Here is a 22348-nt window from a genome sequence, read left to right on the forward strand (position 1 = left end):
TTTCAAAATCCATCTGCCATGCCCACAAAGTATACACAAACACAGTGAAAATGTGGCTGTTGTAATTACATATGAACAAACTGGGCTGTGAGCTTTTAACAACATTCAAATGCATAATAAACTCTTTGAAATACTGTACTTTGCGAAATATGCTCTGTAATGGCTGCATTTTGCGAAATAACTTTACTGTAGCACTGCACAAACATGCAAGCACTTTATACACTTCTAATAACTCGGATATCTATGCTTAATATGAAAATACATATGCTTTGCAAAAATGCATTAATTTCCCTTTATTTTATTCATTTTATGCAATATGGACTTTATTTCAAACATTTTCCGTAGTAATTCAGATATTTTTATCAGTATTGTACAAATCTAAACAAGTGCCCTATATTGTTTTAGCCAAGCTGTTCCTCACTCAGTGCCCCTTCAGTATGCTTCTTCTAAATCCATGTCCTTTTAGATTTGCCGGTTCTGGCACCATGTCCTTTATACATGCCACGTCTTACACCATGTCGCTTGTTCATCTCTAATACATAAAACAAGAAGGCTGGGGCTTTCGTTCTGATGCTTTAATACATAATCAGGATGGATAGCAGTATCTTTAAATACGAACCAACTAGGTAACAAACAGAGCTTACATATATACATACTTACATCTCAACAGCTAATTACAAAATGGTAGTCAGGCTCGCATGTGCTCAGTATTTGTACAATTGTTCAAGCCCTTAGATGGCTTCTTAAAGGTATATATACACATATTGATCTACATTAGTATTTAATGAAGTGTCCTGTTAAATATTTATATGAGACACTGTACAAGTTCAGATATTTTAATATTTCATAGTAACTTTAATTTTCACATCTGTGGATGTCCTTGGTATGGTTCTGATGTACTTTTTCCAGTTTACTCATGCTTGTTTTTCTTATAAGCTTTCCATGTTGTTATTCCATACCCCAGTTTGGGTCTAATGTAGCTTACAAACATGGATTTAATCATTTCTGATCTCCTAGGCTTTATAAATCTTTTTATACAATCTACAGTTCTATAATTATCATTAACCAATTGGTTGATATGATCAGAAAAACTCAATGCTGGATCTACCCATATACCCAGGTCCTTAAATGAATCTGCAGTTTCAATCACTGTGTGCTGTATTAAATCTTTGCCCTTCAGTTCGTCCCCCAAATTTCATATGCATTACTGTCTACATATGTGTACAGATCCGTGACTACTGGGTCAACTCTTAGGGTTGTCTTATTGATGGAGTAATTAGCCTAGGTGGCAGTTTTTCCAAAAGGTACTATAATGCATTTCTTGGCATTGAGTTTTAGTCCATGAATTTGGCAGCAGTCATTTGTGTTAAACCCACTTGTAAGATGTTTGTGTCATGGGTGAATGTATGATTGGTGTCAGTTTGAGGTCTTCTGTGAACCTGGTCAGCCAAAGACCCTCAGTATAGACCTTTACCTCCAAGAAGTAGATGACAAATAGTAGTGGTCAGAGCACGGAGCTCTTAGGTACCATGCTGGTGACCAGTCTCGTAGTAGAGTAGGAAATTCAATCCTGACTTCCTGGGTCCTGTCTGTGAGCCAGCCGGTAGTCCAGCAGGTTATGTAGGGATTTATTCCCAATTCGGTGAGTTTGTCAAATATACCCAAGTGAGGTATTTTACTGAATGCCTTAGCCAGTTTCAGATAGGTGGTGTGCACCATTTTCCCCTCATCCATTGCCTTTGTGATCTTCTCAAAGAAGTGCACCAGGTTTAGTAGGTATGACCTTCCCTTGACAAAGCCAGACTAGGTTGAGTCCAGTGTCTGAAGGTTGCCTATGTCTTTGTCAGTCATTTCCATGATAATTTGTTCCATGGCTTTGCATAATAGACTAGTCAGACTAATATGTCTGTAATGTCTGGGGTCAGTTGATTGTCCACCTTTGTGAAGTGGGATAACTGTTGCAGTGCTCCATTCTTGTGGTACAGAGCCTGTTTTGAGGCTATAGTTGAAAAGTTGCTCAAGTGGTCTGATAGGTCATGTTTCCAACTATTTAGGAGGCATCCAAGAATGTTATTGGAGTCCATTAAGGCTGTGTTTTTGGGCTTAGCAAATGCTGCCAGGATCTGTTCCATGTTAATAGTTGGGAGGAGTTATGCTAATATGTATTTCATGGGGGGCAGAGGAGGATTGGGGGGAAGGTGGCACCATTGACCACCAGTTTAGCACACTAGTGCCTGCTGCTTTGATGTTTTGACACAGCTGTAGAATGCCTTGTGGCTGTCTTCAGCCTTTGATATTATCTTCACTTAATTATTCCTCTTTGTTTCCTGTTTAGTTTTATTAGAGAGCACCTGTCATTATGGTTGTTGCTCTTCCTGATATTAGCCAGGACTTTTCTGCTTTTGTTATATACCCGATTAAGGTTAGGATTCCTTTTTAGAGTTTATTTTGAGCTTACTTACTAGCAGGTACAACAGCATCAGTACAACAATTATATGGTTAAACAGGGTTTCTGAACAATTTTGCATAAGTGGTTGTGAACAGAAGTGTAGCTGACTCAACCAGCGCCCCGTGCTGGTTCAATGAACCAGTCTCCTACCCCCTTAGGTCTTCTAGTGAGGAGCAATTACTCTAATAAGGCGATGACTTAATTGTAGCCATCGACTTATTACAGTCCACCCCCTCCCCCACACCCAGCTCTTCCATTGAAGAGCAAATTAAAAAAAAAAACAGTTGTTCCTTCTGTGAAGATTGGGTGAAGATAGATGAAGGCTTCCAGCCTAGCCAGATAGAATTTTGGAGATAAGTCTGTCATCTTTAAATATTAATGTAAACCACAGGCTTGTTGTCTTAAATGGTAAAAATAGTGTTACATGTGGAGCTGGAAAAAAATGTAACAACAGTGCACTCTACTGACCAAGTAAAGCATGTTGTGACCCTTTGATGTTAAAATATGGCTCCGGCCAGTCTAGATAAAGGAATTCTTGCTATTGTTTTAAGGCCAGAGTTAATGGCCAGAATTTGCATGCATGAATGTCCATAATGGCTTTGCTTCCTGACCTGGTGTGAGCTTACTAAAGAATGTAACCTGTTAGCTTGGAAACCCCTGGAAAGTGTGAAGAATGATGTAATGTGAATCAGGACTGTAATATCAATTTAAACAGAGAGAATCAGAGAGCATTAAGCATTTTTGTCTTGACCATCCAACTGACCAGCACTGTCTTGCTCTATATGTAAGTTTATCTTAGACTTGTGTTTTGTTTTAGAAATAGCTAGAAACTAGAAAAATTAGACTGTGTTTTTCTGTGATGTCAGAACTGTACTACTGAATTATTTTAAGTATTTCTCTGTGATCTCTGAACTCTTGACTAGCAGAGTATAGTAAAAAGTATTGTCTTGTGTATTGACTATTTGTTATTAAATATTTTTAAACCCTTTCAACTGTGGCTGTTTTTGTAGAGATAATTTAAGCTCTTTAAAGTACTTGCATGCCTTTGGTAAAATTGTACAAAGCCACTTCAATAGTTTTAGCCCTGGGCTATATTACCAATTGGATAATAATATTGCAGATTAATAATTGGACACCCTTTTAAGGGCCTTTGAGTAGCTGATAAATATTAGTGGGTGGTGGCAGCTGGTACTACCGTATAGTCTGGGGAAAAAGGGGCACAGCTGGAGAACCTGTGCCAGCCCTCCCCAGGAGTGTCTGTGTAGTTATATAAACTCTTCTCAAAGTGTGTGTGTGTGTGTGTGTGTGTGTGTATGTGTGTGTGTGTGTGTGTGTGTGTGTGTGTGTGTGTGTGTGTGTGTATGTGTGTGTCAGCTACACGAAGCACTGGTTGGGCAGAGAAGGTGCTGGAGGTTTTAGCTTGCCCACTAGGCTGAGATCTGGATCCTATAGCTGTGCCAGTAGGGAGTCTTATTGAGGATCTGGAGAGCAAGGGAGCAATCAGCCCAGGACTGTTATCTCTTTGTGCACTTAAGGGAAATTGCACTTTACTGTGAGTATTTGCTGTCCTTTCCTCCTACATGAGACGCCCCTCACTGGTGTTAGTGGCGAGGATTGAGGCTCCTTGATTGCTGGGACAGGGCACGGGTGTCACATATTAATTGTTTGGCAGTGGTGTGATATCCACACCACATATTAATTGGTTGGCAAATACAAATTGGCTTGTAGTGGTGTGGGTAGAGTGAATTCCTGTAGCGTGAGCTCTGAAGGTGTTTTGTACTCTAAATCAGCCATGTAGTGAATACTCAGAGTTCATGTCACCATATTTTTATTTCTTTTGTTAGTTTAGTTAGTCAGGGTGAGCAGGCAGCATGTCAGCAGAGGAGTATGGAAAGCTGACAAGGAGCCAGCTGGTGGAGATGTACCAGACTTGAGGACTGGTGCATGGAAACCTGACTAAGGCAGAGCTGATTGCAGCCTTGGTTACAGCTGCATCAGAAAACAGCAACCAGGAGGACAATCAGACTGGCAGTGGAGATGTAATACCCTCGGAGAATGGACAGCTCAACCTTTCTGCAGAGGACTTAAAAATCCATGTGGAGCTAAAGAGACTTGAGTTGCAGGCCAGGTATTTGGAGACAGAAGCATCTGAGAGACTGAGGAGTCTACAGGCTGAGGAGAATGAGAAACTGCTACGCCTGGAAGCTGAGAAAAAGGAGCGACAGAGGAAGCATGAGAGGGAAATGCTGACTCTTCGCCAGAGTCATGGAGGTATTGGAGAAGGGAGTAACTGGACCCCAGAAGCACAAAAGGTCAGTAAATTTCTTCCGCAGTTTAAAGAGGGGGATAATTTTGATAGTTTCATTCATATGTTTGAGAGGGTATGCAAACAGTATGGTGTTTACCAAAGGCACTGAGTACAGTTCCTGACCCCCTTACTCCATGGTAAAGCTGTAACTGTTTTGTTACAAATGTCTGACATTGCATGTTTTGATTATACTGCTGTTAAAAATCACTTGTTAGAATTGTTTAAGCTAACACCTGAAACGTATAGGAAAAGGTTTTGTGAGCATAGACGCAAGGCAGATGAAAGTATGTGTGAATATGTTGCTGAACTGAGCACTTATTTCCATAGGTGGGTGAGTGGATGTCAGGTCACCACTTTTGAAGGGCTGGCAGACCTTTTGGTGAGGGTACATGCCCTTAGCACTTTGCCTGGGGACATAAGGATCTGGTTAGCTGATAGACAGTGTGCCACTTCAGATGAGTTGGGGGAGAAGGGAGACCTATGCCTGGCAAGCAGGGCAGCCCTGCACAGGAAAGGGACCCTCAGTACTGCTCATGGGTCTAAAGGAACCCATGGTAGGCAGCACAGACTGCCCCAACAGAATCTGCCAGTAGCAGTGGAAGCCAGTAGTCCAGGAGCTAGGGTTAAATGTTTTGAATTGCAACCAGTGGGGCCATGTGGCATATAGGTATCCACGGAAGCAAGGTGGGGAACAAAAGGTGAGAGAGCCAGTAAGTGGGAAAGACAAAATGCCAATAGTAGGTTGTCTTGAGACAACAAGGGTACCAAGCTACCGTCTTGCAGATGTCCTGATAGTGAAGGATTTGGATGAGGCAGTACTTATGCAGTTACACACACTCAGGCTGGGAGACAAGCATACGGGTTTGGTAGCCTGGGGGAGACCCAGACAGACTGCATATTTGCAGCCAGGACTGGTGAGGTGGTTACTTCAGGGAGGGAGCTACCCGGTAGCAGTGAGACTGAAGGTGAGCCACAGCTGCTTGTGGGTACTGATGTTCCCTTGGACAGAGTGACTGCAAAGATAGAGGTAAGTAGTAGTACCCAGGCTGACAGTGAGGCACCACTGTCAGAGGATGCCAGACTTCCTGTGGAAGGGGAGCTGGGAAGGGTTACAAGGAGAGAGTTGAGACAGGCTCAGCCTGAGGCAAGTAGCTAGGGAGGCACCTGATTCTCAAGGAAAGGGGAATCTGTATACTGGAACAAAGGGTTACTATACAGAGAGTGGACCCCTGAGGGAGGGCTAGAAGGTGAGAGAGTACAGCAGATGGTAGTGCTTAGAGCCCATGATATTCCCTTTCCAGGTCATACGGGCATAAAACGTATGGAGAGGCATATTATGCAGAACTTCTATTGACCTGGAATTTCCAGAGATGTAACAGGGTATTGCAGGACCTGTGAGCATTGCCAAAAGGTAGGCAAGGCAGGAGACAAGGTAAGAACTCCTTTGATGCCTTTGCCTGTGATTGAGGAGCCATTTCAGAGGGTAGCTATGGATATTGTGGGTCCTCTGAGTACCCCAAGTTCCACAGGGAAAACGTATATCCTAGTGGTAGTGGATTATGCTACACGATACCCTGAGGCAGTGGCTTTGTCCTCCATTGAGGCAGAGAAGGTGACAAATGTGTTGTTAGAGATTTTCAGCAGTGTAGGTTTCCCAAAAGAGATACTGACTGACAGAGGTGCCAATTTCATGTCAGACCTGCTGGCTTGTCTGTGAAAGTCCTGTGAGGTGAAGCACATGAAGACCACCCCTACCATCTTCAGACTAATGGTCTTGTTGAGAGGTTAAACTCTACAATCAAGTCCATGCTACGGGCATTTGCAGATCAGTTTTAGAGGGAGTGGGACAAATATTTGCCCCATCTGTTGTTTGCTTACAGAGAGGTTCCCCAGGAATCCACAGGTTTTTCACCCTTTGAGTTGCTCTATGGGCATAGGGTGAGGGGACATCTAGATTTAATTCGAGATGAGTGGGAAGGTGAGTGCAAGTCTCACAAGGAGTCTGTTGTGGCATATGTCCTAAACCTCAGGACAAGGCTCAGGGAACTCATGGGCTTGGCCCAGGAGAACCTGGCAAAAGCCCAACAACAGAAAAAGATGTGGTATGACAGGAATGCTCGAGCTAGAGAGTATGCTGTGGGGCAGCAGGTAATGGTTCTCATTCCTGTCAGACACAACAAGCTGCAAGCAGCTTGGGAAGGACCCTACAAGGTGGTAAGGAAGGTAAGTGATGTTAACTACATGGTGGAACTGCTAGGCAGAAGGCAGGGGCACAAATTGTACCATGTTAACATGATGAAACCTTACCATGATAGGGAGGCCCTTGTGCTGAGCATTTGCAGTGGATTGCAGGAGGAGTCTGAGGGAGATCTGGTGACTGATCTCAGTGAGGCTCGGGCTGACCCCTCAGTGGAAGGGGTAGCAATGTCCCAGCAGCTATCTCCTACCCAGGTTCGAGAAATCCGAGCAGTGTTGCAGGAATTTGGGGACATGTTCAGTGGAAACCCGGGTGCACCCACCTGGGGTAGCACCAGGTGGATACAGGACCCCAAAGGCCTATTAGGCAAGCCTCTTATAGAGTGCCTGAGAGAGTCAAACAGACTCTGAGGGAGGAGGTACAGAAGATGTTGGAACTAGAGATGATTCAAGAGTCCAACAGTCCCTGGGCCTCCCCAGTGGTGCTGGTGCCAAAGAAGGATGGCAGCACCAGGTTCTGTGTGGACTACAGGAAATTAGTCACACAGAGTCATATGCTTACCCCATGCCTAGGACAGATGAGGCCCTAGAGCAGCTGGGTGGGGCTAAGTATCTTACAACCATTGATCTTACCAAGGGTTTACTGGCAGGTGCCCTTGACTTCCAGTGCTAGAGAGAAGTCAGCCTTTGTGACTCCTTTTGGCTTGTATGAATTCACAAAAATGCCCTTTGGGATGAAGAATGCCCCAGCAACTTCCCAGAGGCTGGTAGATCATATCCTAGCAGGAGCAGGAGGGTTTGCCCTCGCTTACCTAGATGATATTGCCATCTACAGCCATTCCTGGCAAGAGCACTTTCAACATGTCAGGAAGGTGCTGGGCAGACTACAGAGGGCAGGGTTGACCATTAAGCTGAGCAAATGTCAGGTGGTTATGGCAGATGTATCCTACCTAGGACAGAGTGGGGAGTGGTAAGATAAGGCCAGAACCTGCCAAAGTAGAAGCCATTCAGGCATGGCCTGCACCTGTTTCTAAAAAGCAGGTGAGGGCATTTTTAGGGACAGCAGGGTACTACAGAAAGGTTGTCCCCAGTTATAGTACCATAGCTGCTCCCCTCACAGACCTGACAAGGAAGAACAGGCCAGATAAGGTAGTGTGGACCCCACCATGTGAGCAGGCATTCCAAAAGCTTAAAGAAGCTTTGGAAGGACCCCCTGTGTTAGCCAGTCCAGATTACAGCAAAGAATTTGTTGTGCAGGTGGATCCTTCGAACCATGGGATGGGGGCTGTACTTAGCCAGATTTCTTCAGAGGGGAAAGAGTACCCAGTGGTTTATCTCAGTTGTAGGCTCCAACCCAGGGAGGAATGCTATGCAGCTGTAGAAAAGGAATGTCTAGCCTTAGTGTGGGCACTGCAGAAACTTCAGCCTTATCTGTATGGAAGGAAATTCACTGTGATGACAGATCACAACCCCCTAACATGGTTAAACAGAGCCAGCCAGCAAAATGCCAAGTTGCTAAGATGGAGCCTGGGGTTACAAGCATATGATATGTCCATGCAGCACCACAGTGGGATTAGCAATGCCAATGCAGATGTGATCTCAAGACAGGGAATGGGGTAAGGTATACTCAGATAGACCAAATTCCCTCAAGCAGCGTTTCTCAAGCGTCACTTGAAAAACTAGCTTGAGTTCTCCGGGGGGGGGGGGGGGTGAAGATTGCGTGAAACTACATGAAGGCTGCCAGCCTAGCCAGATAGAATTTTGGAGATAATTCTGTCATCTGTAAATATTAATGTAAACCACAGGCTTGTTGTCTTAAATGGTACAAATAGTGTTACATGGTGAACTGGAAATCTTATGACCCTTTGATGTCAAAACACGGCTCCGGACGGTCTAGATGAAGGAATTCTTGCTATTGTTTTAATGCCAGAGTTAATGGCCAGAATTTGCATGCATAAATGTCCTTAATGGTTTTGCTTCCTGACCTGGTGTGGGCTTACTAAAGAATGTAGCCTGTTAGCCTGGGAACCCCAGGAAAGTGTGAAGAATGATGTAATGTGAACCAGGACTGTAATATCAATTTAAACAGAGAGAATCAGAGAGCATTAAGCATTTTTGTCTTGACCATCCAACTGACCTGCACTGTCATATTCTATATGTAAGTTTATCTTAGACTTGTGTTTTCTCTCAGAAATAGCTAGAAACTAGAAAGATTAGACTGTGTTTTTCTGTGATGTCAGAACTGTAATACTAAATTATTTTAAATATTTCTCTGTGATCTCTGAACTCTTGACTAGCACTGTGTAGTAAAAAGTATTGTCTTGTGTTTTGACTATTTGTTATTAAATATTTTTAAACCCTTTCAGCTGTGGCTGTTTTTGTAGAGATAATTTAAGCTCTTTAGAGTACTTGCATGCCTTTGGTAAAATTGTACAATGCCACTTCAATAGCTTTAGCCCTGGGCTATACTACCAATTGGATATTAATACTGCACAGTAATAATTGGACACCCTTTTAAGGGCCTTTGAGTAGCTGATAAATATTAGTGGGTGGTGGCAGCTGGTACTACCATATAGTCTGGGAAAAAGGGGCACAGCTGGAGAACCTGTGCCAGCCTTCCCCAGGAGTGTCTGTGTGGTTGTATAAACTCTTCTCAATGTGTGTGTGTGTGTGTGTGTGTGTGTCAGCTACTTGGGCAGGGACATGAAACACTGGTTGGACAGAGAGGGTGCTAGAGGTTTTAGCTTGCCCACTAGGCTGAGATCTGGACCCTATAGCTGTGCCAGTGGGGAGTCTTATTGAGGACCTGGAGAGCAAGGGAGAGACCAGCCCCGGACTGACTGTGATCTTTGTGTGCTCTTAAGGGAAATTGCACTTTACTGTGTGTATTTGTTATCCTTTCCTCCTATATGAGATACCTCTCACTGGTGTTAGTGGTGAGGATTGAGGCTCCTTGATTGCTGGGCCAGGGTGTGGGCATCACGCCTTCTACTGACATACCTACTAGATGGCCAGAAGCATGGCACCCCCATTCCCCCATCCCCAGCCATTCGGGCCCCATTTCTGTACCCTGCCCCTGATCATCCTTCGGCTCATTTTATTGGAAAAAGTTATACTTTCTTTTTTTAAACTGTAGCAAACTTCATGCTACAGTGTAACAATCAGTTGCTACAGTTCAAACCACACACAGAACACTAAGGTTTGACAGCAAATGCAATACCAGCTTTTAAAAGCCAGTATGACATGAAAGAGATATCTAGAACAGCTGATTCCCCCAACACTTTGCACCTTTGGCAGTTGTCCTTCTTGCCCCACCCTAGCTACACTATTAGCTGTGAACTCAGGGTTGGGGTGGCATTGAATTTTGGCAGACTATCACTTAATAGGATGTAGCTTTGTTTGGAATAGTTCTTAACTGTTATAGGGTTTGCTGGGGTTACTGAATTGATTTTCATTTCGAAGGAGACAGCTTTGTGGTCCAGCCTCACCAGAGAGGGTGTGATATGGTAGTGGTGGGGGGGCAGCACTCTCCCATATTCTTGAGTACCAGGTTCAGGATGTTTGAACCTCTGGTGGGTTTGCGCCCTATGTGGTCAAGGGTATTTGTGTTAATAAAGTCCAGGAATCATTGTGCCTGCAAGTATGAGGCATTGTATGCTTCTCAGTTTAAAGAAGAGTAATTAAAGTCTCCCACGAGTAGGGCATTTGGTTTAATGATGAGTATTACCAGTAGGTCTGTGTACAAGCTATGGGATTTGAGGGACATATGGGGTGACCTATAGCTTTCTAGGATATGGTATGGATCTTTGTCTATGGTGATTTGTATGTGGATAAATTCCAGGACATCTTCCTGTTTAACCAGCGTAGAGTTATGCTTGTTGCTAATAGAGACTGAGACTCCTCCACCTTTTGTTCATGTCTGTACAGCTGGTGGTCTAAATGTGTGGAAGGCACTAAAGCCTTACACTGCCAGAGTATTTTCTGCAGATTTAAACCATGTCTTAGTAAAAGCACAGATGTCTGTATTCTCCAGTGTGAGGAAAACTTGTAGGCTGTGGAATTTTTTTTTGTTTAGGCTACTAGCATTGAACAGTAACATCTTTAGGTTTCTTTGGGTTTTATTTGCTATGTTGGTACATTTGTCAATTTAATATTACCTAGAAAAAGGCAGTAAGTGGTTGATAAAGGTTTAGCCAATGTTCAGAAGCCTAGGGGTGACATGTGGGCCATCCTTTGCAAAACAACATGGTCTCTTAGCCATGTCCTCCCATGCTGACAAATGTTGAATCCTAATGGAAAGACACCAGAAAGTATGCCAGTTACTGACGTCAGTCATCTTTTGTTCATACTGTGGCATAATCCTTGGTGAGGGTAGACTGCTGCTCAGTGTAAGGAGCATACTTGCCTGATACTCATATTCAGGAAGATCAACAATGTCTGCCTTCATGTAGTCCAAGGAAGTTCATCTCAGATCGTTAGCTCCCACGTGGACTGTGATGGAATCATACTGGTACCTGTGGTGTAGTGACTGGAGTTTGTGCTTAATTTGGTGAATCCTGGCTCCAGATAAGCAACTAACCATGATCTTCTTGTTCAGTCTGGTGAACAAGGTGATCAAGTCCCAGCCTTTTCAGTTGTGAGAATAATTTATCCAAGTTAACCTTCTCCATTATTTTTTACAGCAAGAAAGTAAACTTATGGGTTTATATGACTGTGGGATTGTCCTATTCCCCTTTCCTTTAAATATGGGTTTAATAAGTGTATGTCTGCAGTTTTGAGGAGTCTCTCTGCACTTAAATGACCTAAATGTAAGTTCATGCTGAAGTGTTCTCAGGTCATTATTACTAATTCCATCTCCTCCCTGTGCTTTGTCTGTGTCCAGTTTGCATAGTTCTTTTTCAATATAATCTAATTTCATTTCAGTATCTGAAGTCATCTGGATATTACTAGTACAATTTAGCACCCCTTTGTGGAGCCAAACTGTTTTGCATAAGATTTTGTAATTATATCTATAATCCGTTATGTTTCAGAATTAATTTTAGAATCTTCACTCAGATTATCAATTTGTATGTCTTTACTCCTGCCACAGCTTATTTATCTATAAAATTGTTTCCTATTATGCTCAGTATCTTTACATACATTTTTTTCAAATATCTTATCTCACAGTATGTTTAATTTCTCCAGTTTGTTTATTCCAGTTTTCAGAGTCTGACCTAATTTCCATTCTTTGTATTGTTTCTCTCATCTTAATTATAAGTAGCTTGTTTTAAGGAAATATATACTCCTGACCTTACGTGCCTAGATCTTGATGTTAAATATTTTAATTAATTTATTTTTTTTTTGCATTCAAACAATTTCCATTTCAAAACTTCCACATTCTTTCTGCAATTATTTCACAGCATTAATCATTTCAATTTGTTTTATATGGTGACTCTTTTACTTCCATATTGTTGGCTATTAATCTTCTGTACATTGGTGTAGATTTTAGTTGGCAGAAGTATCTAGCGGTAGTTTAACCTTTATAATCCCATGGTCACTGCACATCTATGGTGGTAAAACTTGAAGAGAAGTAACAATCATGTCTTAGGAGTACAAACAGGCCAGATTAATAAAGGTTACCACACTGAAGGTTATATGTGTACACGTAGTGTAACCTTTCTGAGTGAATGCACAGCATAAGCATTGTGGTAGAGCTGTTCTTGAATTCAAAAAGTGTACACATAGTGTACATTTTGTGGTAACCTTTATGAATCCAGCCATTTGTCCAGTATGATCTGTTCCCTGGTAGGTTTGTACACAGTCTGCAGCAGCAGTTGTTCCTGAATATATGTTGTAATTTTATTACTAATGTTGAATCTATATTATTACAGCCTGTTTCTGGTAAATTTAAGTCCCAATCTATTATTTTTCCTCTAGTGTTTCATGTCAGAAGTCTATGAATTCCTCTAGGTCTTTTGCATTTGACTTTTATGATATATACACCTCCAACAGTTATCTGTTCCAGGGTGTTTTTTTTATTGTCACAGTTACACAATTCACAGTATTGCAGTTATCATCAAACATATAAATCAGAGATCTTATAAAAATCTTTAATCCCTATAATAAGGCCTCCACCTGATATTTTGTTAGATTATCTGTTACTGTAAAAACATTTATACCGTGACAGAACTGGTTTCCAGTCATTGTTCTTTAATGGTGTTTCACAAACAATAAAGTACAGTTGTGCACACTTACCATAAATGTAGATGTTTGAGTGTATTCACAGTTGCAGTCATTACATTTGAGTTATCTGCTTGCAGGTAGCCCTCAGTCGGCCTGATTAACAAAGTCTTGGGTCCTGTGTCTGTTGCTGTCCCTTCTTCCATGACGTCAGTTCGTCAGGGATATAAAACATGCAGCCGATGCCATTACATCAGTTTTTCTTGTCCCAGATGTCAGGTGTCCCCCTAATGGGAAGCAATTAAATATAAAACCACAAAGATATACCTCCAACAAAAAAGCAAATACACCAAAAAGGCTTTTAAGCATAGTAAAGGAAAGTAGAGGTATAGCCAAAAAAAGTTGGGGGGCTGGAGGGCGGGTAACCAGGACTGCAACAGTGAATACACTCGAACATCTACATTTATGGTAAGTGTACACAACTGTACTATGTTCTTCATGTTTCACTGTTGCAGTCATTACATTTGGGTAGATTCCCAAAGCTATGGTTGGGAGAAGGAATTTAGATAGCATTAGGGCCAGCTATAAGGCCCTGCAAGACTGCAGTGGCAAAGCCAGCTCTGGATTTAGAGAAAATTGGCAAATGATAATGCTTGGTGAAAGTATGTACAGAACTCCAGGTAGCAGCTTTTAGGATGTCCCTGGTAGGGATGCCTCTGAGAAAGGCTGTAGAGGTAGATGCAGGTCTGGTGGAGTGAGGTCTGATCCCCTGGGGGATAGGTTTTTCATGGTGCTTATAGCAGAAATGAATGCAATGGCTTATCCATTTAGAAATGGTTTTCTTTGAAATAGCCTTCCCTTCTGCCCCTGCAGCAAATGCCACCAGCAGTTGTTCAGATTTCCTTTGAGGTTTAGTCTTGTCCAAGTAGAATTTTAGCTGTCTGTGCACGTCTAAAGAATGCAGTATCCTTTCCCCTTTATTCTGTGGATTGGGAAAAAGGTTGGCAAATGAATGTACTGATTAAGAGCCACACTGGATACCACCTTGGGCATGAAGGATGGATTGGTTCTGAGGGACACCTTGTCCGTATGAAAGATGATGAAAGGCTCCACTGCCATAAGGGCCTGTAATTCAGATACCCTTGTAGCTGAAGTGATTACTAAAAGGAAAGCTGTTTTCCAAGAAAGAAATTTTAAGTCTGCTGTAGCAGCTGGCTCGAAAGGAGGTAGAGTGAGTTTCTCCAAGACAAAGTTAAGGCCCCAAGCTGGGGTTGGAGCTCTCCTGGGTGGTCTCAAATTTTTGGCCCCTCTGAGGAACTGCTTGAGCAGTGGATGAGAGAAGAGGGGTGATTCTGTGTTATAATGAGCTGAAATGGCTGAGGCGTGACTTTTAATGGAGGAAAAAGACAGGCCCTTGTGAAGCATCTCAGTTAAGTATTGTAAAATCTGAGGTAAACTGGGCGCTGCTGTGCTCATCCCTTGAGATTGGTTCCAGGCACAGAATCTTTTCCATTTTTCAGCATAAGATTTTCTAGTAGTAGGCCTCCTTGCCTCTAAAATGATATCCATCACAGGTTTGCTGAGGAATGGTAAAGGAGAGATTAAGTAATTAGCCAGGCTGAAAGGTTCAGTGTTTGAAGCTGAGGGTGCAGAATCTGGTTCTCCTGCTGAGACAGCAGAGAAGAAGTCTGAGGCAGGTGCCATGGAGATAACCATGACACACCGGGCAGGAGGGGGTACCAGTGTTGGTGCGACCAATCTGGATCAATCAGAATCATCCTTGGTTTGTCCTGTTTGATTTTTAGTAGTACTTTGGCGAGCACAGGCAGAAGGGGGAAGGCATAGACTGAGGTTTTTCCAGCTAAAAGAAAGAGCATCCACTTTCCAGGCTTGTTTGTGGGGAGTCCTTGTGCAAAATTTGTCCAATTGGTAGCTCTGGGGAGAGGCAAACAGGCCTTTATCTGGGCTCCCCCATTTGCTTGTCAACATGTTGAAAATCCTTGGTCCCAGTTTCCACTCGTGTGTGTCCATGAGGATTCTGCTTAGTCTGTCTGCCAGTGTATTTAATTTTCCTGGCAGGAATTGAGCTTGTAGGTGCACTTGGTAACGCAAGGCTGTGTTCCACAATGCCATGGCTAGTCTGCAGAGGGGGTAAGAATGTGTACCCCCCTGGTTGTTTATGTACCACATAACAGTGGTGTTGTCCGTATTTACCATTAGTTGTCCTGGAAGAATGTGGTCCTTGAAGGCTGTCAGAGCATTCTGTACAGTAACATTTCTTTTTGATTGATATGCAGGTGCATTTGACTTAGGTTCCATTTGCCCTGAATGCACTTCCCTGCCAGGTGAGCCCCCCATGCATAGTCTGATGCATCTGTTGTTAGGGTTTGGGCAGCAGGGGGTGGTGTGAAAGGTAGTCCCTTGATGTTCTTCGTCTTCCATTGCTGCAGTCCTGACTATTGGGTATAGTCCGCGTCCCGTCGGCCCGAATACCAGAGTATAAGGCTGGCGTGTCAGGGCGCGCGCATGACCGGCCCAGTCTTTTGCCGCATGGTCCGATGCAGAAGCAGTTTTGCGAGTGCAGGTTGGCGTTCTGAAATATTTCGAGCGGGAGTTTCAGACCGAAACAGAGTTGGCTAAGTACCCGTTGGGGAACATTTTGGTTTTCTTGCCTCAGTATTTTACGGATGTCAGAAAAAGTGAATAACTGTATTTCTTGTGGGAAACAGATACCTCATAGGGATTACCATACCTTGTGTATACCTTGTTTAGGGCCTGAGCACGGCGTTGTTGGTTGCCGCTCTTGTGCTAGGTTTAACAAACGCACTATTAAGAGGAGGTTAGACTGTGCCAGGTTAGTGTTTGGGAAGCGTTGCAATTATAAAATGCCGTCGGATGGCTCGGCCGCGCTCCAAGCAGAAGCAAAAACACAAACAGTGAAGCCTAGGGTTGATGAACCGGCAGTCCCGGACGCCGGTTCTTTAGAAACTCAGTGGAGCCAGAGGTTTTGCCAGGAGTTCCATGGAGTCCCAGGCAGAAACTTTACTATTACAGGATGTGCCTTCTCAGGAGGTAGGGCCAGGCTGAGGGGCTTCTCAGGTGACTGTTCTTCCCTCTCTTCCCAAGGTTGTTAGAGCCTCTCCTTCTGTTGCCAAAACTTCTTTGAGGGGTAGGCCTAGTTCAGCTTCAGTGGGGGCTTCTCCTAGCATTTCGGTTCTGTACCTAAGAAACATATGCTTAAAATGGCAGAAGATTTGATTACTATGATTAGAGGTTCTATGCCCCCGCCTGATAAGAGCCTAGGGGGTGGAACCGAGTTTGATAGTTTTGAACAGTGTTCAGAGGCTTCAGAATCTTCTGTGGAAGATATGCAGGAGTATCCTACTTATTCTGATTAGGATGTGGATGATTCCACTCCTACAGCTTCTCCCTGAGGATTTCTCCTTTTCAGAGACTCTGCATTCCATGAGGGAGCACTTTAAATGGGAAGGCCAGGATTACTCTGATTCCAGGAAAAGGCTTAGGGAATTCTGTTTTTACCCCAGCATAGGCCTTTAGCTATTCCTCCTGTGTTGAATGTGGTGGAAGATGTTTTGCAGAGGCTTTCCTGAACCCTGACTCTTTGCCTCCTGCTCCTGTTAAGCCTGATAGGTATTATAGGGTGCCCGGCTCATAAATATTTGTTTAAGAGTCCTAGGGCGGACCCAGAAACAATTTCTCAAGGGCCTAAAGGTGTTAAGGCTTCTGTGGTTAAAAATCCTGTTCCCACTGATAAAGAGGCCCCTGAAGGGCTTTGGATAGGTGGGGAAAGAAAGTGTATACTTCTTCCACTCTAGCCATGAGAGCATTGAATTGTCAGTTTCACATGCTAAAATATCAGAATTATCTCCTTTCACAATTGAAATCTAAGGTGGATGCTTTGAAGGTATTGAGTGTAAAGAGTTGGTGGATTTGGTGCATGTGTCTGAACAAGTGGGTAAGCATTCTTTGCAATGTGGTTTTGATGCTGTACAGGCCTCTCGAGGGTGGCTGCTACCAGTTCTGTTCTTCGCAGGCATGCCTGGTTGAAGGATCAGAATTTAGCTGAGCATGTTAAGACAAGGATTTTGGATGCTCCTTTACAGTCTGATGTGTTGTTTGGATCGCCTGTGGAAGCAGTTTTAAAGAAAATGGAGGACAAAGCTAAGTCTATGCAAACTGTTAAAGATTTTTGCAGGTGCAGCCACCAAAGTTTAGTAGAAATTGGCCTGCTAAGGGTGGACATATCCTGCTTATGATTCCCAGTCTAGGGGTAGGTCTAGGCGCTCAAGGTTCTTTTAGGCCTAGAACAGGAGTTCACCTGCTCAGACTTCTGGTGAGGCAGGGGTCAGTCCTTTCGTAAACAGACCCAATGACCTGTCTTTTCAGCTGCCAGCAGATTCCCCGCTGCTGCAGCTCCTTTGGGAGGCAGACTGTCTCTTTCAAAGAAAATTGGGATTTAATTACTCAAGACAAATGGGTGTTGGATATCATTCACCACGGTTACAGATTTTATTTCCATACAATGCCCCTTTCAAAGGCATGCCAGACGTTCCTCCTCCACAAAGAAAAGAGGCTCACAAGCAAGTTCTCAGTTTACTTCAGATAGGGGCCATTCAGCCAGTCCCTGTATCAGAAAGGGCCTAGGATTTTATTCTCGCCTGTTCCTTGTACCAAAGAAGGGGAACACGTGGAGACCAATTTTGGATTTATCTCTCCTCAACACGTTTTGGACATTCCCAAGTTCAAGATGTTGGCGTTACAACAGCTTTTACCTCTGCTGGGCAAAGATCACTGGATGGTAACTTTAGATCTCAAGGAGGAAGCTTACCATGTGCCTATAAGGCTAAGTTGCAGGAAGTATCTGCGGTTTCGAGCTGGAAATTCTCATTATCAGTTCTCTGCATTGCCCTTTGGCTTATCTACTGCGCAGAGGTATTATTGTTCTGTTCTGGCTCCAGTGATAGCTTACTTCAGGCTTCAAGGAATTCAAATCTATCCTTACTTGGACGACTGCCTGATTCTGGCTCAAGAAAAGGAAGACCTTCTACAGCATCTGGAATATGTTATAGCAGTGCTAAGATGCCTAGGATATTCTGTGAACGAAATAAAGTCCAGTCTAGTACCCTCTCAGGACATGTGCTTTCTGGGTGTGAGACTGAATACAGCAGCCCAGATGGCCTTTTAACCCGGACAAACAAAAGAGTCTGTCACTTTACTTCCATCAACTATCTCATCAGTCCGTGCTGACTGCAAGGACAGTCCTTCAAGCATTAGGGTTCATGGCATCTTGTATTCTGGTGCTTCCCAATGCCAAACTGCATATGAGGAAGCTACAATGGTATCTCAAAATGTATGGACACAGCACTGCCAGGATTTGGACACTGTCATTCAAATAATACCTTGCCTCAAAAGAATTCTTGTGGTGGGCTCAGGAATGTCACCTAAACAAGGGACTCTCTGTGACCCGGCCAGAGGCAAGTCAGATCTTAACGACAGATGCCTCGGACATTGCTTGGGAGCTCATCTAAATGGAAAGTGGATACAAGACAAGTGGCCTGCCAGACTACAGCATCTACATATCAACATGAAGGAGATGTTAGCAGTCCAGTTTGCATTAATGGCTTTCAAGGAGTTACTTCTTCCAGGGCAGGTGTTGATTCTAACAGACAACACAACTGTCATGTGGTACATCAACAAGCAAGTGGGAACACATTCTTATCCTCTATGCAGGCAAGCAATGATTTTATGGGAGACTGCGCTAAGCTTGCAACTAACTCTTCAGGCAAGGTTTCTGCCAGGAGCACAGAACTCGTTAGCAGATGTGTTAAGCAGACAAATCATGGATCCCCACGAGTGGAAACTGGATCTTCATGTATTTCAGAAACTGACAGTGTCATGGGGAACTCCAGACATAGATCTGTTCGCTTCTCCACTAAACCACCAGCTGCCAAACTATTGCACAAGGGGTTTCATCACACAGCTTGGAAAGTGGATGCTCTGTCTTTCAGTTGGAAAAACCTTCATGTGTATGCCTTTCCACCTCTGCCTCTTCTTCCAAAGGTACTATTAAAGGTCAGACAAGACAGGCCAAGGATGATTTTGATAGCTCCAGATTGGCCTCGCAACACTGGTACCCACTACTACGGAGTCTGGTACAGAAGCCTCCATGGCCTTTACCTCTGATTCCTCATCTGTTATCTCAGAAGGACGGTCATCTGCTCAATGTCAAGCTTCATTCTCTTCATCTAACAGCCTGGCATATTCTGTGTTGAAACACAGCAGGTCTCAACTTCCTCAACAAGTTTTAAATGTGATTATGGAAGCTAGAAGACCTAGTACAAGGAGAGTGTACGAAAAATGGAAGAGATTTTATTTTGGAGTACAGCAAAGAATTTGCAGATTTCTGAGCCTAATTTGAGTGTGGCTCTTCAATATCTTACTGAGTTATTGGACAAAGGTTTGTCCTTCTCTTCCATTAAGATTCATGCGGCAGCAATTTCAGCTCACTATGATTGTGACCCACCTTTGTTTCGCATCCTTTGTTCAAGCAGTTTCTTAGAGGGCAAAGAATATAAGACCCCCACGAGCTCCCACTCCTGCTTGGGATCTCAATTTTGTGTTGGAAAAACTTACTCTACAACCTTTTGAGCCTGCAGCTACTGCTGAATTGAAATACTTGTCATGGAAGACTGCTTTTCTGTTGGCTATTACTTCTGCAAGAAGGGTGTCTGAGTTGCAGGCCCTTATGGCAGTAGAGCCCTTTTGATTTTCCATAAGGATAGGGTATCATTACGCACTAATCCTTCCTTTATGCCTAAGGTGGTTTCTAGTGTGGCTTTAAACCAAACTATTCATTTGCCTACGTTTTATGCAGACCCTCAAAATAAAGGGGAAAAGATTTTGCACACTTTAGATGTACACAGGCAATTGCGTTATTATTTAAGCAGGACTAAGGATTTTAGGCAGTCCCAGCAGTTGTTTGTTTCTTTTGCTTTGAGTTCACAGGGCAAGCCTGTGTCAAAACAAACTATTTCTAGGTGGATTGGCTTTTGCATTGCATTTTGTTATTCCCATCATGGCAAGGAGATTCCAGCTGGGATTAGGCCTCATTCCACTAGGGCTACTGCCACTTCAACAGCATTTCTAAGGGGTGGCAACTAAGGATATTTTGGAAGCAGCTACTTGGAGTTCAGTGCATACTTTCTCTAAGCATTATCACCTTCCTATCTACTCTAAGTCTAGGGCTGGTTTTGCCACAGCTGTTTTACAAGGCATGTTGTCAGCTCCTACTTCTTTATGATTTGCCAGCCTCCCTTACCTCTGCTTTGGGATTCTACCCAATAGTCAGGACTGCAGCAATGGAAGACGAAGAACATAGTACAGTTTTGTACCTACCATAAATGTAGATGTTCGAGGATTCCATTGCTGCAGTCCAACCCTCCTTCCCCTCTGTGTCTAGGGGTGGTTGTGTAGGTGAGTTTACATGTATATATTTTTGTATATATTGTTGTATATATTGTACATGTTTTTGGTGCAGGTATTTTGGGACTTGTCTTTTAGGGTCTTCTGACATCTGGGGCAAGAAAAGACTGAGGATATGACGTCGGTCATGCGCATTAGTACCCTGACGTACTGTCGTCAGTCTAATGCGCCCTGACGCCTTATACTCTGGTATTGGACTATACCCAATAGTCAGGACTGCAGCAATGGAATCCTCGAACATCTACATTTATGGTAGGTACAAAACTGTACTTTTTGGTGGCAGGCCTCTGCCCACCAAAGGAACTCTAGGCGTAGGCAAGGTATGATAGGAATCATTGTTTCCAGGTCTTGAGAATGTTGTCACCATAGGCTTTTTAGGTACCACTGTAGTTTCCTCATATGCAGTCTTGCATATGGAATTAGAAGAATGCAGGAGGCCATGAACCCCAAGGCTTGCAGAATTTGTCTTGCAGATAACAGGGTTTATGTGGCCACTTGTTTGAAGTAGTTTGTCAAATGAATTTGTTTCTCTGGCGTGAGGTAAGCCATCTGGGAAGTTGTATTCAAGCTTTCTCCCAGGAATATAATTTGTTGACAGGGTACCAGGTGTGATTTCTTTTCATTTACGGTGTACCCCAGACAAGTTAGAACCCTTTGTACAAAGGCCAGATGATTCAAAAGTATGTCCTGGCTTTCTGCCTGAATTAAGACAATCGTCCAGGTATGGGTATATTTGAAAATTTCTTTGTCTGCAAAATGCAATAACTGGAGCTAAGCACTTTGTGAATACCCTGGGCGCAGTTGATAAGCCAAAGGGCAGTGCAGAGAACTGATAGTGCATGTAGCCTGCTTTGAAGCTTAGGTATCTTCTGCAAGATTCCCTGATTGGGATGTGCAGGTATGCTTCTTTTAAATTTAGTGTTGCCAACCAGGCATCTTTGCCTAGCATAGGAAGTAATTGGTGAAGAGTCAGCATCTTGAATTTTGGAATCTCCAAATAGGTGTTTAGAGTAGACAGGTCTAGGATAGGATGCCATGAATTGTCTTTTCTCGGTACCAGGAAATGTCTGGAGTAGAAACCTTGTCCCCTTTCCTCTTCTGGTACCAGTTGAATAGCCCCCATGCTTAAGAGAGAAAGTACTTGTTTCTGGGCCTCTGCCCACTGATTTGGGGGTATGTCTGGCTACCTGTTTGGTGTTGGCAACGTGTGGAAGTGAAATCTGTATCCCTGGGACACTATATTTAAAACCCATTTGTCCTGGGTAATGAGTTCCCAATTCTTTGCATGAAGAGCAATCTTTCCCCCCAAAGGGACAGACAGTTGATAAGTGCTTGGAAATTTTAAAAAGGAAGTCATTGAGACAGTTTACCATAGTGGAAAGTCTTATTATTCCCAGATTTGGAAGTGGAGGCCCCCCACTGCTTAGTTCTGTATGTTCTCTGGGACTGAAACCTGGGGTTTTTGCTGTGTCTGGGTTTGGCTTGAGAAGACCTGGAAGGGGCTGGAAAGGACCAATTGTTAGAGGACCAGTGCCTACTAAATCTAGGAGGCTGAACTTGTAAAAAATCTTTAACAGTTTGCATAGATTTAGCTTTATCTTCCATCTTTTTAAGAACTTCCTCAGCCTTGTTGCCAAACAGGCGGTCCTGATTTAAAGGAGCATCCAACAATTTAGCTTTAACATGATCAGGCAAAGATTGCTCCTTGAGCCAAGCATGCCTTCTGAGCACAG

At 43.4% G+C, this 22348-nt stretch overlaps 1 protein-coding gene across 1 annotated transcript in view; it reads left to right on the plus strand.

Annotated features, from left to right (window-relative positions):
* SAMD12 (sterile alpha motif domain containing 12) overlaps positions 1-22348 on the plus strand; it is a 1029366-nt gene that overhangs the window by 653490 nt on the left and 353528 nt on the right. The window lies entirely within an intron of this gene.

This window comes from Protopterus annectens, chromosome 3.part1 (genome assembly GCF_019279795.1).
Source record: "Protopterus annectens isolate FY-2018-M chromosome 3.part1, PAN1.0, whole genome shotgun sequence".
Classification (NCBI taxonomy): Eukaryota; Metazoa; Chordata; order Ceratodontiformes; family Protopteridae; genus Protopterus; species Protopterus annectens.